The sequence below is a fragment of the Opisthocomus hoazin genome, chromosome 1 (genome assembly GCF_030867145.1).
Source record: "Opisthocomus hoazin isolate bOpiHoa1 chromosome 1, bOpiHoa1.hap1, whole genome shotgun sequence".
NCBI classification, from domain to species: Eukaryota; Metazoa; Chordata; class Aves; order Opisthocomiformes; family Opisthocomidae; genus Opisthocomus; species Opisthocomus hoazin.
In genome coordinates, this window is record NC_134414.1 from 6,531,132 (window position 1) to 6,544,052 (window position 12,921).

Here is a 12,921-nt window from a genome sequence, read left to right on the forward strand (position 1 = left end):
GGCCTGCTAAGGAGATACAGGCCAATTACGTTTAGCTAGCTCAGTGTTGCTAGGCTGAAGTTACAAAGTGCTGTTACTTCGGGAACATTTCAGGAGCTTGGGTGTTTGAAGGCTGTTGCCACCAGGAGGAGAAGGTACGGTTGGGGGACAGAAGCTCTTTGATGCAGTGCAGTGTCTGAACGTACAGGGGACAGCACAGCAGAAACGGCACAAACAGCAGAAAGAAGCTACTATGCACATGGTGCAAGCCCTCTCCTTCTCTTTCAGATGTCGGTCCAGGGCGAATTATCCATCACAGGCTCAGAGCCCTTGATGCTCAACGGGGGACACCCTGTGCAAGAGCTGACCCAAACAAAGTCCTTAGGGCATGGTGGCACCCAGCCCTTGCCAAACCTTGGGAAATGACACTTAAAAGGCTTAAGTTTAGGCATCTCAGTTCACAAATTCTGCATCCAGGAAAATGATACTTTGGAGCTGTTTGTAAGAAGGACCCTACCAATCTCTCCCATCCTTTGCCAGCATCTGCTCTTCCTCTCCGACACGAACTGCCTAGGGAATGAGAGCTACTGTGGCTGAAGCCCTCTGCTCACAAGAGAAATGGCTGTGCACAAAAGACCTTGCAGTCACCCACCAGACTCATCCAGAAATACAATCAGAGACCAACAGAAGCTAGAGACCAGGGAAGCCAATAAACCCATTACACCACATCTACTGGGCTCAGCAAGCTCTCATCCAAAGTAGAAACCACCCTGTCAAGCCCCAGATCTTGACTTGACCCAAGGCTGCTCCTGCTGCCTCTGGGCATACAGGGCTCACCTAGCAAAGGGGAGACTGAGCCACTCTGCCCCACAGCTGCAGGGGACTGCTGGATCTCTGCTGAGGAACAAAGAACAGGAGATGGTTGAGACACCAGCCAAAAGGTAATGCTTGTGTGTAGATGCAAAGGAAAGAGTTGACGGGAGTAACAAAAACCAGAGACAATGCACTAAATATTTGGGTACTTCACTCTTAAGGTAGTCACTCCTGAGAAGAGCTCATCTGCCTCTGCAGCTCTGCAAGATGCAAGTCACTGCGATGCATTTACACTGTGCCTTTGCTGCTGTCAGCAAACACTCCAGTGGCAACTCCAGAAGTCCACCCTCTTAGTGGTGACAAGTCCGATGTGAGGATGAAGAAGACAAAGACAAATACAATCCTTCCCTTTTACCCCCGCACCTTTCCCCACATTCCTGCCCTCAGGCGCACCTCCATGTGCTCAGATAAATATGTTTCATTTAATTCAAGGTCCCTCCTTACACCTTAGCCAGCCCTCAGGTCCTCCAAGACTCTCCAGCCCACAGCTTCATCCCTGCTCACAAATCACCAGCCTGCTCTTGCAGCTGTGACAGGGCATCCAGAAGCCGTAGCACCACCTCTCCCAAGGTCTGCCATGCCTCAGACCACATCAAATGCTGAAACATTTGAATTCAGAAAACCCTAACAAATATCCCAGCACCTGGACCCAGCAACCAACTAATGGGCAAACACCACCACAGCATAGGTTAGACGCAGCGGCCAAAAGACAGGAACTCTGCGTTAGGATTTGGAGCAGTTCAGTCATTGCCAGGCATAGCCAGAGGCCTCACAGCGCTTGCATCCAGATTTGAAGCAGAGTGCTTCTAAAATTTAGAGGTCATCTGCAACCGCTGCCCGTCTCCACCAGGCAAAGTTAAATGAATGGAGGAGAGGGGACAGCAAACCTGGCTCCATTCACTGGGAAAGCTACAGGAGCAAAGAGCAAGCAGGAAAATGTGCATCAGCAGGAAAGCAAAGTTTAGGACTCCTCAACAAGTGAGCCGTGAAAGCAGTAACATATGTTTTTCAGCTCCATAAACCCAAGAGACCTCAGGTCTTTCCCTTGCAAACAGAGACTTTGTTTGCTGGCAGATAGAGTCCCCGTAATCGCAGGCAATTGGACAGAACTGCTCGCTTCCCACTGCTTGACAGAGAGTGAGGAAAAGTATGAGAAACAGCCCCGGGGGGATGATGGAGAGAGGAGCAGGGGAGAAAAAGCAGGAAACATGTTCAGCTGCAGGGGCTGAATGCAGACCGTACTGCAAGCCGAGCTTGCTTGAGAGGCCAGCGCACAAGCAAAGAGAGCGTGTTCTTGTCTTTTTTGGTGCTGTAGATCTAGGGCATCCAACTTTTGAGGGGTAAACTTGTACCACAGCCAAAATTGGCACTGCCTTATAGCTATTTCCTTGGGCCCTTTAAGTCTTTCTCTTCTTCCTTTCTCCTGCATCTACCCAGCTTTCTCCAACGCAGTATCTTACAACACATGGGCAGGGAGGTGCAGGGCTCTTTTCAGATGTTACAAACACACTTCCCAGTCAGCTGCAAGAAAAAAATTTGAAAAAAAAAAAAATAATGTGTGTACAAGGAGCCATGTGAGGGATGTGGAGGTGGTTGTTTCTCAGCACCTGAGCATGGCCAGCTACCCTGAGCGTCTTGATGGCATAGGAAGGGAAGGCAGCACATAGGATTGATGCCCACTTTGCCCACACCACCATTTCCAAGGGGTTCGGAGAGAAAGCGAATGCCATGCTAGGGAAGGAAGGTGCCTTGAGCCTGAGCTGAGCCTCCTTGGCACCTGCAGCTTCCTTGTATGGAAACTTCTGGAGCCATACCACCACTCTCTGGGGCATCATTTCCTGCCCTTCCACCTGGGAGTCTTCCACAGCATCACACCAACAAATGCAAAGGAGTAAAATCAACCTCCTGGCAAGTTGCTGGTTGATCACCACCACCACGAGCTGCACAGAGACCTTACCATCAGTCAGAAATCTCAGTAAACAGCATCCCTTAAACCCGCATTTCTGCCCTACGGAGTCTGCCCAAGGATCTGGATCACAGTCTAGGATCCCTTTTATTTCACCATCATTTGCCTTCAGTTTCTTTTCAGAGAATTAGTGAGGTTTAACACAGGAAAGGAACAAGGACCAAATAACATGAAGCTAGTCATAGTCTCCCTATGATAAGGTATATACTCTATATCCTTTCCTTCCCCTGGCAGATGATAATTATAATTTATCACTAAGACTTTTAACAGTTTCTTTATAAGCCCTAATTATAGCTCACTTCCGTGTGGGATCCCAGGGAGTATGTGCAGCTTGAGACAAACACGTGTAAAGTACATTTCATGAATTGATTAGCTCTTGGCTTTGAGGTGCCATTAGTGGAAAGAAACACCAGGGCTTAACAGAAGAAATAACAAATGGATGTGGAAGTAGAAGGGGTTAACATGGAATAGCTGGTCCTGCGACTGCAGGGACGATATCTCTCCATTTGATTTGTTGTAGCACACTTCCAACATGCAATGGCTGTGGTTTTCAAAGCTATGCAGAGGTTAACACCAAGGTTAATGGCTTGTGTTTTGTAATATGCCACCACACTTCGAACAGACACAAATAATCAAGACCGTTTCAAACAAATTAACCTACAAATGCAGCCAAAATCCTGCGTCTATTAGGGCTGCACAGGTACTTATCCCCATCGCAGAGGTCTCTCTGCGCTACAGTCTAAAGGCCAGACAGCCAGCAGGAGCTGTGCTGGAAATGGGTGGTGTGGCCTGCTCAACCACCACTCCCTCATCTGTGGTCACATGTAAATGCTTTAAGGCAACATCCTCTGAGGCAACCGATCGATTTTGTGGGGTCAGCTTAACAAACCCTTGAGGAATCCCCATCACTGAGGATGAGGATAGGGGCTTGATAACGCTGCACGGTGAAGCATGCCTCCCTCCAAGGTAGGATCTATTCATCTTAAAACAAAACCAGTTGATGGCCGTGCGAATGTAGGGTAGAAAAGGCACCTTAATCCCCGGCTTTATTACAGAGTGACCATCATAGGAATTAAAGTTCCAAAGCTGAACCACATTTTGCACAGATCACTTCTTTTTCCTCCTCCAAAAGTGTTCCGTGTCTTTCTACTCCTTCAAGACACCTCTCTCAACAGCCTGTCATGCTTGGGGCTTGTTTGTCTCCAGTGTCCGGTCCCCGGGGATGACTCATTATCCACAACCACTTGCAGAAACCTTGTTTAATCATAATCATCATTATTAGAAATTACAGCTGGTTTTCTTAATCTTCAAAGCACTTTGAAGGGCTGAGCTAACAAATGTGTGCCCAGGAAATTATTGGCTAAGCCTCAGAGCATTTACAACGAATTTCATACAAATGCTTTCAGCTTCATGTGGAAACAGGCAAGGGGAAATCATCATGTTTACAAAAGGGTCTCACGCACTACAATAGATTTTCCCTCATGCCTGCTAGGAGCAAAATGAGTGTTTTGAATAAAGCTGATGAATAGTAGCTTAAAAAAAATAGAGGGGGGGGGGGAAAGAAAGGGTGGAGAAAGACTTTTCACAAATGCCACGTCTTTGGCTGAACTCAAGCATATTCCCGTCCATGATTATTACTCGGAAACTTCCCGAAAGGGCCAGGCGGTTTCGATTCTGCAGAGGGTTCTGCACCACCAGCATCCCACCATTGCAAGGAGCGGAAGCGTGGGTCTGGCACGGACGGGGACGATGTTGGCTAGGGTGGCTTGCCTTTGAGGGGGAACCGGAGGTTATTGCCAGCACAGCTGCACAGTGGGGTCTGGGTTTAAATTATTGTTGACTGAGACCTTTCTTCTAGAGAGATCCACCTCACCTACCTCCTTAGAGAGGTCCTCCTAGTCCACTCTGCTTCCCTTCTGGAAGGCCTTGTCCACCCCAGCCCTCTTTGCCCCTCCTCCTCTTCCTTCTAGAAAATCCCAACAGTCCCTCTAGAAACTTCCACTGCAGCACTCCGGCAATGGAGGGCCCCCACTGCCACCAGCCCAGCATGCTTGGGAGCCACCAGGCTACACCGGCCCTGGGTCTCCGTGGTCCCAAGGACTAAAGCTGCAGCCGCTCCATCATGGTAGTCCCAGGTGGAGGCCTGCCAGCCATTGCTGCTCCAGGGAAGGGATGCTCCAGTCCCAAGGGGAGGAAAAGACAACCCTTGTCCAACCCAAGGTGCTCTCCGAGCCTCAGACAGCGGTAATTGCTGTCAGCTTTATTGGTGGTAATGGTCCCAAACTCCGACATCAAATGCTGACAAAAACAATGCAGACTTTTGCACTTTTGTGTCTGTTTTCCATATTTTCCTCTGCACTAAAATGTGAATAGAGTCCAGTTTGACCACAGAAAGGTCTGAAAAACCCTGGCAGATCAGAAATCTCACTAAAAAATAGGTATTCATCTATATGAAATGGCCAGCTGTATTATGTGTTTTTCAGGAATTGCTTCCCCGAGGTGTATTCACACGACTCCTGGTGTAAGAAAGCTCTGATCCAAGAATAGGGTCCACGGGCACTTTCCCAGCATCAGAGAAATGGGCACAATGCACAAGTAGCTTTGGCCCTGTTGACGCCAGATCCATCAGCAGTGGCTTCCCTCTCTGAGCTGCTTCATATGGCTGATTTTTAACCCATAAAATTTTTACAGTCCCCCTTAGCTCAGTCTTGGGGACCCCCTGCATAAGGATGGCCAGCCGTTTGGGGAAGCTGGTGTCCCTCCTGTGGACAGTACGGGTGGGAAGAGGCAAAAAATTAGCCCCAAAAGTGGTCAGGAACAGCAACCTTCCAGCTGTGACCGCAAGGAGACCTTCCACCACCCAGTTAGGTGTTGGTCCCAGCTGGCAGCAGCAAGATGTCCATGTCTAGGTGTCATTTTGCTCACTCGAAGAGGGTATCAGGAGCACTGGTGAGATCATACCTCCAGGTCAAGCCTGAAAATGGCAACTCAGCCTGACCAGTTTGGGGTGAAACACTGCTCCCCACACTGCAGTGTGGTCAGCAGGAGAAAGGAAGAGCTTTTATCTCACCATGCTTGTGGCCGTGCAAACCCAGCAGCAGGGATGCGTGCAGCCGTGCCCAGCTCATCGCTGTGCAGCGCATGGGGCACAGCCCCGGGCTTTGCCCCTGGGTGGCCTGTGGCTTTCTAAGAAAAGCTTCTCCCTTTTTTCTAGGAAAAACCTCTCCCACCATTGAAAAGCCATCGTGGGGAGGCAAAAAGTGCTTCCACGGCTCAAAGCCTGCCTGGGAGGGGAGGAGGGCGAATAAATCCCTTGGAAAAAAAAGAAAAGAGTGCAGAAAGGGGAGGAAATATTTCTTTGAAGATAAATCCTACTTTCTGCAGTTCAGCGTGCCCTGGCTTGGGTCCCTCTCCGCTCCTGTGAATGCCTAAGCGGCTCTTTGTGCCCTGCTGCTAAGGGGAGATGAGGAGATTGGGACGCAGCGTGGGGGACCCTCTCTGGCCCCACAGCCCCACCGAGGGCAGCACACCGCCGCGAGCATCGTCTCCGAGGGAAGACTTTGTCCGTCAGCCAAGAGCGGGGAAGAAAAGAGGTTTGCAGATCGCATACCTCCGCGCGGCAGCTCTGCGGAGCACAATTCAGCCCGGACAAAGGACGGGGGCCCTGGACGGCCACCGCGACGAAGCCCCCAGCGCTGGCCCTCCCCCAGGCTGCGGGTGTTAAAGTTCAGACCTTGGAGCAAAACACCCCTGCAAGGAAGAGAGCAAAAGGGAAGAAAAGATTCTTTCCGTGCCGCCGGCCAGAGGTTTCTCTAGTTATCTACAGTATCTAAATGCATCAAGGCTGGCCCATTTTTGCACCATAAGAATGCAATTCCGCTGTTCCCAGTTGAAAATCCTTTCTAGCTCATTAAACACTACCACATTTTTGCATAAGGCACATCAGAAAAATCTGAACCTACTTCAGAGCAAACGGATAGTCTGACACACAAGATCCATGCTCAGAACCCCTGGCCTAACCCCAACATACAGATGCAGCAAAACCATCACCCAGAGCCTCTGTTTCCCAATTTAGGGTTGCACCAGCAAGAGCGGCAGATGAGGACTGTACAGCTCATTTGATTTTTGTCCATCTGCTGGTGTGATCCATGGAGTCTGCTTAGCAAGGCAGGAGGATCAGTGGGTTTCATAATGTGGGCATCACCCCATGCAGACAAACCATGGGCAGAACCTTGATGGACCTCCTCTGGGCTCAGCACACTTAGTACAGCCAGTCCTGCTGGACCAGCACCCAGCAGCACTCACATCCCAGCAGCCTGGAGGAAGGGAGTAATTTATTTAGTTGCAGAGCTTGGGGTGGGTGCATTCATTCCTCCCTTGGTCTTCCTGGAAGAGCAGTTGGACCCATCTGTTGTGTGTCTGAGTGGTCACCCTGAGCTCCCAGTAGACCGAGTGAAGAGAAATGGGCACAACTCAGCTCGTGCAAGGGCAGATGTCTAAACAGGCCAGATGAACTGTTCCACACATGTCCAGAGTGCCAGGGCACGAAACCAGCCCAAGACAAAGCGGCATTCATCACTCAAACCCAGTGAGCCCAGCTCAGCCCTGTGACCTTCCAGCTCACCACCAAGGAACTTCTGCCTCCTAGGCTTCACAAGCTGCCTTGGTATGGGCACCAAAGCCCATAGCTACCTGGAAGACATGTCGATAGAAAAGCTTAGACCAGGCAGACGTCAGCTAATAGGATGAGGAAAGTATTTCCCGGGATAAGGGAGAGCCAGGCACCGCCAAGCACATGATGGACCTTGCCCTGCTCAATATTTCCCTGCTCAGCTTAGCTCCTCCGATGCTGGGAGCCAGCCCTGGAGGTCTGTACCCAGGTCAAGGCACAAGGGCTCTGCAGTTACAGCCAGCAGCAACAAACATGCACCGTCTCGGTGCCAGGAGCCAGCAGGCGAGCCTCGGACATCCCATGCGGGCTCTCCTGACACCAGCCCTGGTGGCACATCCAGAAGACAATGTTTTCTGGATCTTTGTTAAAGCTCTTCTCGCCCGCAAATTGTGTTTCACTTCCTTCCAGCCCACCAAGCACCTCTTTCCAAACAGTAGTTTCTGCGACTTGCATCTCACCCCCAGCTCCACGGGGACAGAGGTGGATGGGGCCACCTGTAGTCACCCAGCTAGCAGCATTGAGGCCCAAGGACACCCCAATGCCAGTGGGCTGTTTCCCCCTTGGCTGTGGGTCTATCCCTGTGGGGTAGCCACAGAAACTCTCCAGACAGGGTTACATGAAGCAGTCACGAGGACCATGGATGGTCCCATGGGTAGGACCATATGGAAGACACCGACAGGCTTACTGAGGGCAGTAGTGCCTCATTCTTATAGAAGGGCCAAAAAATCATCCCCAAAAACAGCATTCACCATGCACTGCAGAGGAATATGGGACAGGCTCAGCTTGGTAGCAGGCTGCCAACAGGCAGCAGGGAGGGAAAGATGAGGTCTCAGCAGTAAAGCACTAAGATGGAGGCTGGATAATCTGGGAGACAGAGTAGGTAAAAGGGTTGGTGTCATTCACCTGCCTTTCTTGCAAGAACTGGGTTTTGCTCAACCGAAAATTCTTAAAAGGTTTTCAGGGAAAGAGAGCACTTAGGAGAGAACCATCATGACCTCACAGAACCTTTCTGACTGCTTTAAGGCATGAATCAATTAAAGCAATCACAGAGCAAAGGTTAATCAGTAGCAAGTTCATCTTAAGAAATAAGTAGTCTTTTAAAAAGCAATTGCTCTTGCCAGTTTCCCCCCTTCCCCCTTTTCTAAAGTGTCTTTTATTTCTCCAGCTCTGGAGACCTTCCAAAACCAGTTCAGTGATTAAGAGCAGCTGCCGAAAGGACCGGACGGAATCATGTGGCGGCAGCCGGGGCCACGGGAGCAGAGGACTGGACCCGTTACTGTCACAGAGGCTTGGTGCTGTACAAATGTCTCAAGGATTGAAAACCTCCCAGGGGCTTCCAGCCTAATTAGAGCACATGGAGGCTGGAGAAACAAGGAATTGCTCACAGTTGCGTTGGAGAACAGAGGAAATGAGGCGGGAGAGAAAGGAAGGGACTGATTCCAAAGCATTTCTACGTGAGCAACAAGAGTCCAGCCCGAGCATGCAGGCATCCGGTGATGCTTTGTGCTGCTCCCGTGCTATGCCCTGCTTGCAGAAATGTTCTTCCTTCTTCTTGCACTCAACAGTGGAGCTGGCATCAAAACTGTCCCCATGGGCAGCAGCCACAACCTCATTCACACATGCACACATTCCCCCACCCAACCCTGCCCTAACCCCCTGCCTCCTGCTCTTATAGTGCACCACCATCACGGTTAACTTCTTGCCCTTGCCACCTTCCCATGCAAGTCCTGACTAAAGAAAACAGCTGGGGTGCTGTGATGGCCCCAAGAGCCTTCCCTTGGCACTAGACCTGCAGAGCACAAGCCCCAAGACAGGGCTCTTCTCCTCTCTCTTGCTACAGCATCACATGCACTCACACAGACTACCACTGCCTGATGACCAGAAAGGACGTGGGCCAGGAGGATGGAGAGTCTGCCCTTGCCCTGAGAGCAGCCCTCATCATGCTTAACATTGCGTCTTCCCTGGGGACACCAGAAAGATCTGCAAGGCAAACAATGGCGGGAGAATAGGACCAGTATGAGACCAGGACATGGGCATGTTCATTGTATTCAGCATTCTAAAGAATCACTCTTCTTCCATCCTTTTTGCTGGAGATGACAAAAAAAGGGTTGAAGCACAGCAGATGCCAGTGTCCTGCTGGTGGGGAGAGTCACAGGGAACATGAGCTGAGGCCACTCTCCATTTACTGAGGTCTTATCAAATGCCAGCTGCTCAGCCACCAAAAAGCAGCCCACCATGTTTCCTCTTTGAAAACCACTGGGAGAGCAGTGTCCAGCGCATGACGAACAGGATGAGGATGAGATGCTCAATTTGATGAGTACCTGCAGGCAGCTTGCTCAGATCTCTAGCACAAGGTGTCCGGAGCTGGAGCAGAGACTGCAACATGGAGCCAAGGCTATGCTGCCCTCAGGGCTCTTCCTGCCACGGAGGCATGGTCTGGTCCAGGGAGCATCACAGGTTGTGTCTCCAACCTGCTCCCCCCACGATGGCTTCTTTTCCTTCCTTCCTTCCTTCCTTCCTTCCTTCCTTCCTTCCTTCCTTCCTTCCTTCCTTCCTTCCTTCCTTCCTTCCTTCCTTCCTTCCTTCCTTCCTTCCTGTGAAAATTGGAGCCCGAAGGATCTTCCCAAATTCTTATCCATTCTGGTCTTTTAACAAATAGCCCAAAACCTTCAGTTATCACACACCACAGAGGTCTCTGGGGCAGTCCTACAAGCCAAACCACAGATGGTCACTCCAAGATGAGGTATAGACCTCCTGCTTCAAAGTAATCGAGGACCTGGAGCTAATTTTGGACCGAAGCCGGGCTACTGCTGCACGCATGGCGTTGCAGTCTGCGGAGAGCAACCATTGCAGAGCTCCCTCCAGCCCATCCTCCATGCAAAGCCACCAAGCTGGGACTTCACCGCTGGGCAGGATCTGCTCCACACTGCGAGGAGGCATGAGCACACACGTCTCAGCTGATGGGGGATAACTTCAGAAGTTATTTCTCACAAGAAGAGATGTTTGCCTGAGTGAGGGCTTCTGGGCTCTCACACAAAAAGGAAATTAAGTGCATATTGTCAAAGGGTCATAAAATTTTTTTTAAAACTGCTTTTTTCATTTATTTTGGCAGGTACTTTATCACACTAAGCATAACTCTACAGCAACAACTTGCACAGAGGCACTTTGTAAGTTGCAGGTAGTCTCACAACAAGCTACAACCACCAAGTTTGAAGAACTGCCTTTTCACCACCAGAAGTAACACACAAAGCTCAAAAGGCACCATTTGGTCACCTCCTCGTTCCAATCTCACGGCACCAGAAAGTCACAGAACTGGTTGTGAAACGCAGCTTTGTATTTCTCTGCAAAGTTTTCAAACTGCCCAGGAAATCTTGCACACCTTTTAAACATTTCAACAGCAGAGTTGGAGCGGAACTGACAGCTTTGGCTTCCTTCACATTCAGAACATTTTTTTAATTAAAGTCCAGCTGGTCCCATGGTCCCATTATGCCTTTTTTTTTTTTTTTTTGGCTAAATGCAGCTTAAAAGCTTTGAGCAGCTGTAGGAAATTATTTACATTTCCTCTTGCTCTTCCACCTGGTATCACCGGAGGATAAGTCCTGAGACACACTATCCTGTGAGATCAGCATTCCCAAAGAAAGCATAGAGGTGAAGAGGAGGTGATATACATCACGGGCCAGACCTCCAACTAGTCAAAATCACAGAATCACAGAATCACAGAATGGTAGGGGTTGGAAGGGACCTCTGTGGGTCATCTAGTCCAACCCTCCTGCTGAAGCAGGGTCACCTACAGTAGGCTGTAGAGGACCTTGTCCAGGCGGGTCTTGAATATCTCCAGAGAAGAAGACTCCACAACCTCCCTGGGCAACCTGTTCCAGGGCTCCGTCACCCTCAGAGTGAAGAAGTTCTTCCTCATGTTCACGCGGAACTTCCTGTGCTTCAGTTTGTGCCCATTGCCCCTTGTCCTGTCACTGGGCACTACTGAAAAGAGTCTGGCCCCATCTTCCTGACACCCACCCTTCAGATATTTGTAAGTATATATTAGGTCCCCTCTCAGCCTTCTCTTCTTCAGGCTGAACAAGCCCAGAAATCTGCATTATCCAACCCAGGCTTGGCCTGGTGCTGGTCCCTGTTTTCATATCAGCACAGTGCCCGACCCTGAATTAACATTCACTCTTTCCTAAAAGTGAAAATTCGCCCGTTTCACTGCTAATCGTGGCTATGGCTACAAATAATGTGAAAGTATCTGGACACCAACAGCAGACTAAGGCCAGGGCCAAATCCTGCTTTCAGCTGGGAACCGAGCAGCTCTCCAAAGAGTTGCCCACCATAAGTCCCCGGGCGATGTGCAGCGGTGGGGCAAACGCCAGACCAGAGGGTTGCTTCCAGCCTTCCCAACCGGGTCCTGATTATTTACAGCTGTTCCCAGATGTTACCCTTTCACGGGCTATTTGTTCCCGAGTCGACCTCCCCGTTCACACGCTTAGGCGAGCTCAGGGGAAGAAAGAGAGAGGCTCCTTTCTCCCTTTTGCTATGGAAACGGCCCTTTATCCCAAGAATTGCAAATGCTCGGCCGCAGTTTCCCTCCCACCGCCACCCCGGCTCCAGCCACCCCACCAGCCACCCACCGCTCATGTCTCGTCCCAGCTCCCACTTCTCCCCTCAACAGGTCACGGCCAACCCATCCAGCACAAACCCCGAGAGTGAAATTGGACCACTGAGCACTTTCTTCACTCCCACAAACCATCAGGAGCCCCCTCACTCACAAATCACCCCCTTCGCTCCCCTTTTGTTACTGGTTCTCCCTATTCTTTGGCTCTTTGAGCTTTGTTTCTCGCTGCAAACCGGGCGGGAGCTGGGTCAATCACCCTCTGTCACATCCCAACTCAAAAGTCCAAAGTAAAAAAAGGGTAAGTCAAAAAAATCTTTACCCCCCCACCCTCCCCCGGTGCTAACTTTTAGGGCAGGCAGGACAGAGCAGGCAGGGATGCATTTCACCAGGCAGGAGCATCTTTAAGAGTTAGGAGCGAGGATGTAACTTACCTCGCCAGGACGCACATGGAAGGGTTATTTTTGCTTTCTGCTGCACTTGGGTTGCTGTGTCCTTTGCTTGTGACACTCCGGGACCCGAATGGTGGCACGGCTGTGTGACACCCGGTATTAGAGCGGCTGCTGGAGCCGTCCCTCCCACAGTAGGAGGGGCCACGTGGGGCTTAATAAATTCAGTCCCCAAGGCTGGAAAAATTAAAATCTCGTCGTGGGACATGGGCAGGTGCTCGCCACATGGCTCTGGGAGGTGCCAGGGACTTGCAAGTGAGCCTGGGTTTGAGTCACCCCTCGCCCACCCAGAACAGGAGAGGCTGGTACTGAATCCCTGCCTTGGCAGAATGAAGTGTCCAAAGGATGGGATCCGAGGAAATATCCCAAAAGA

At 50.6% G+C, this 12,921-nt stretch overlaps 1 protein-coding gene across 1 annotated transcript in view; it reads right to left on the bottom strand.

Moving 5' to 3' along the window:
• The window catches only part of GDPD4 (glycerophosphodiester phosphodiesterase domain containing 4), a 40,630-nt gene extending 28,017 nt beyond the window's left edge, over positions 1–12,613 (bottom strand). Inside the window, exon 1 of the mRNA XM_009931038.2 lies at positions 12,534–12,613. The gene's annotated coding sequence lies outside the window, so the exon portion shown is untranslated. The remainder of the gene's footprint in view (positions 1–12,533) is intronic.
• Positions 12,614–12,921: the final 308 nt, after the last annotated feature.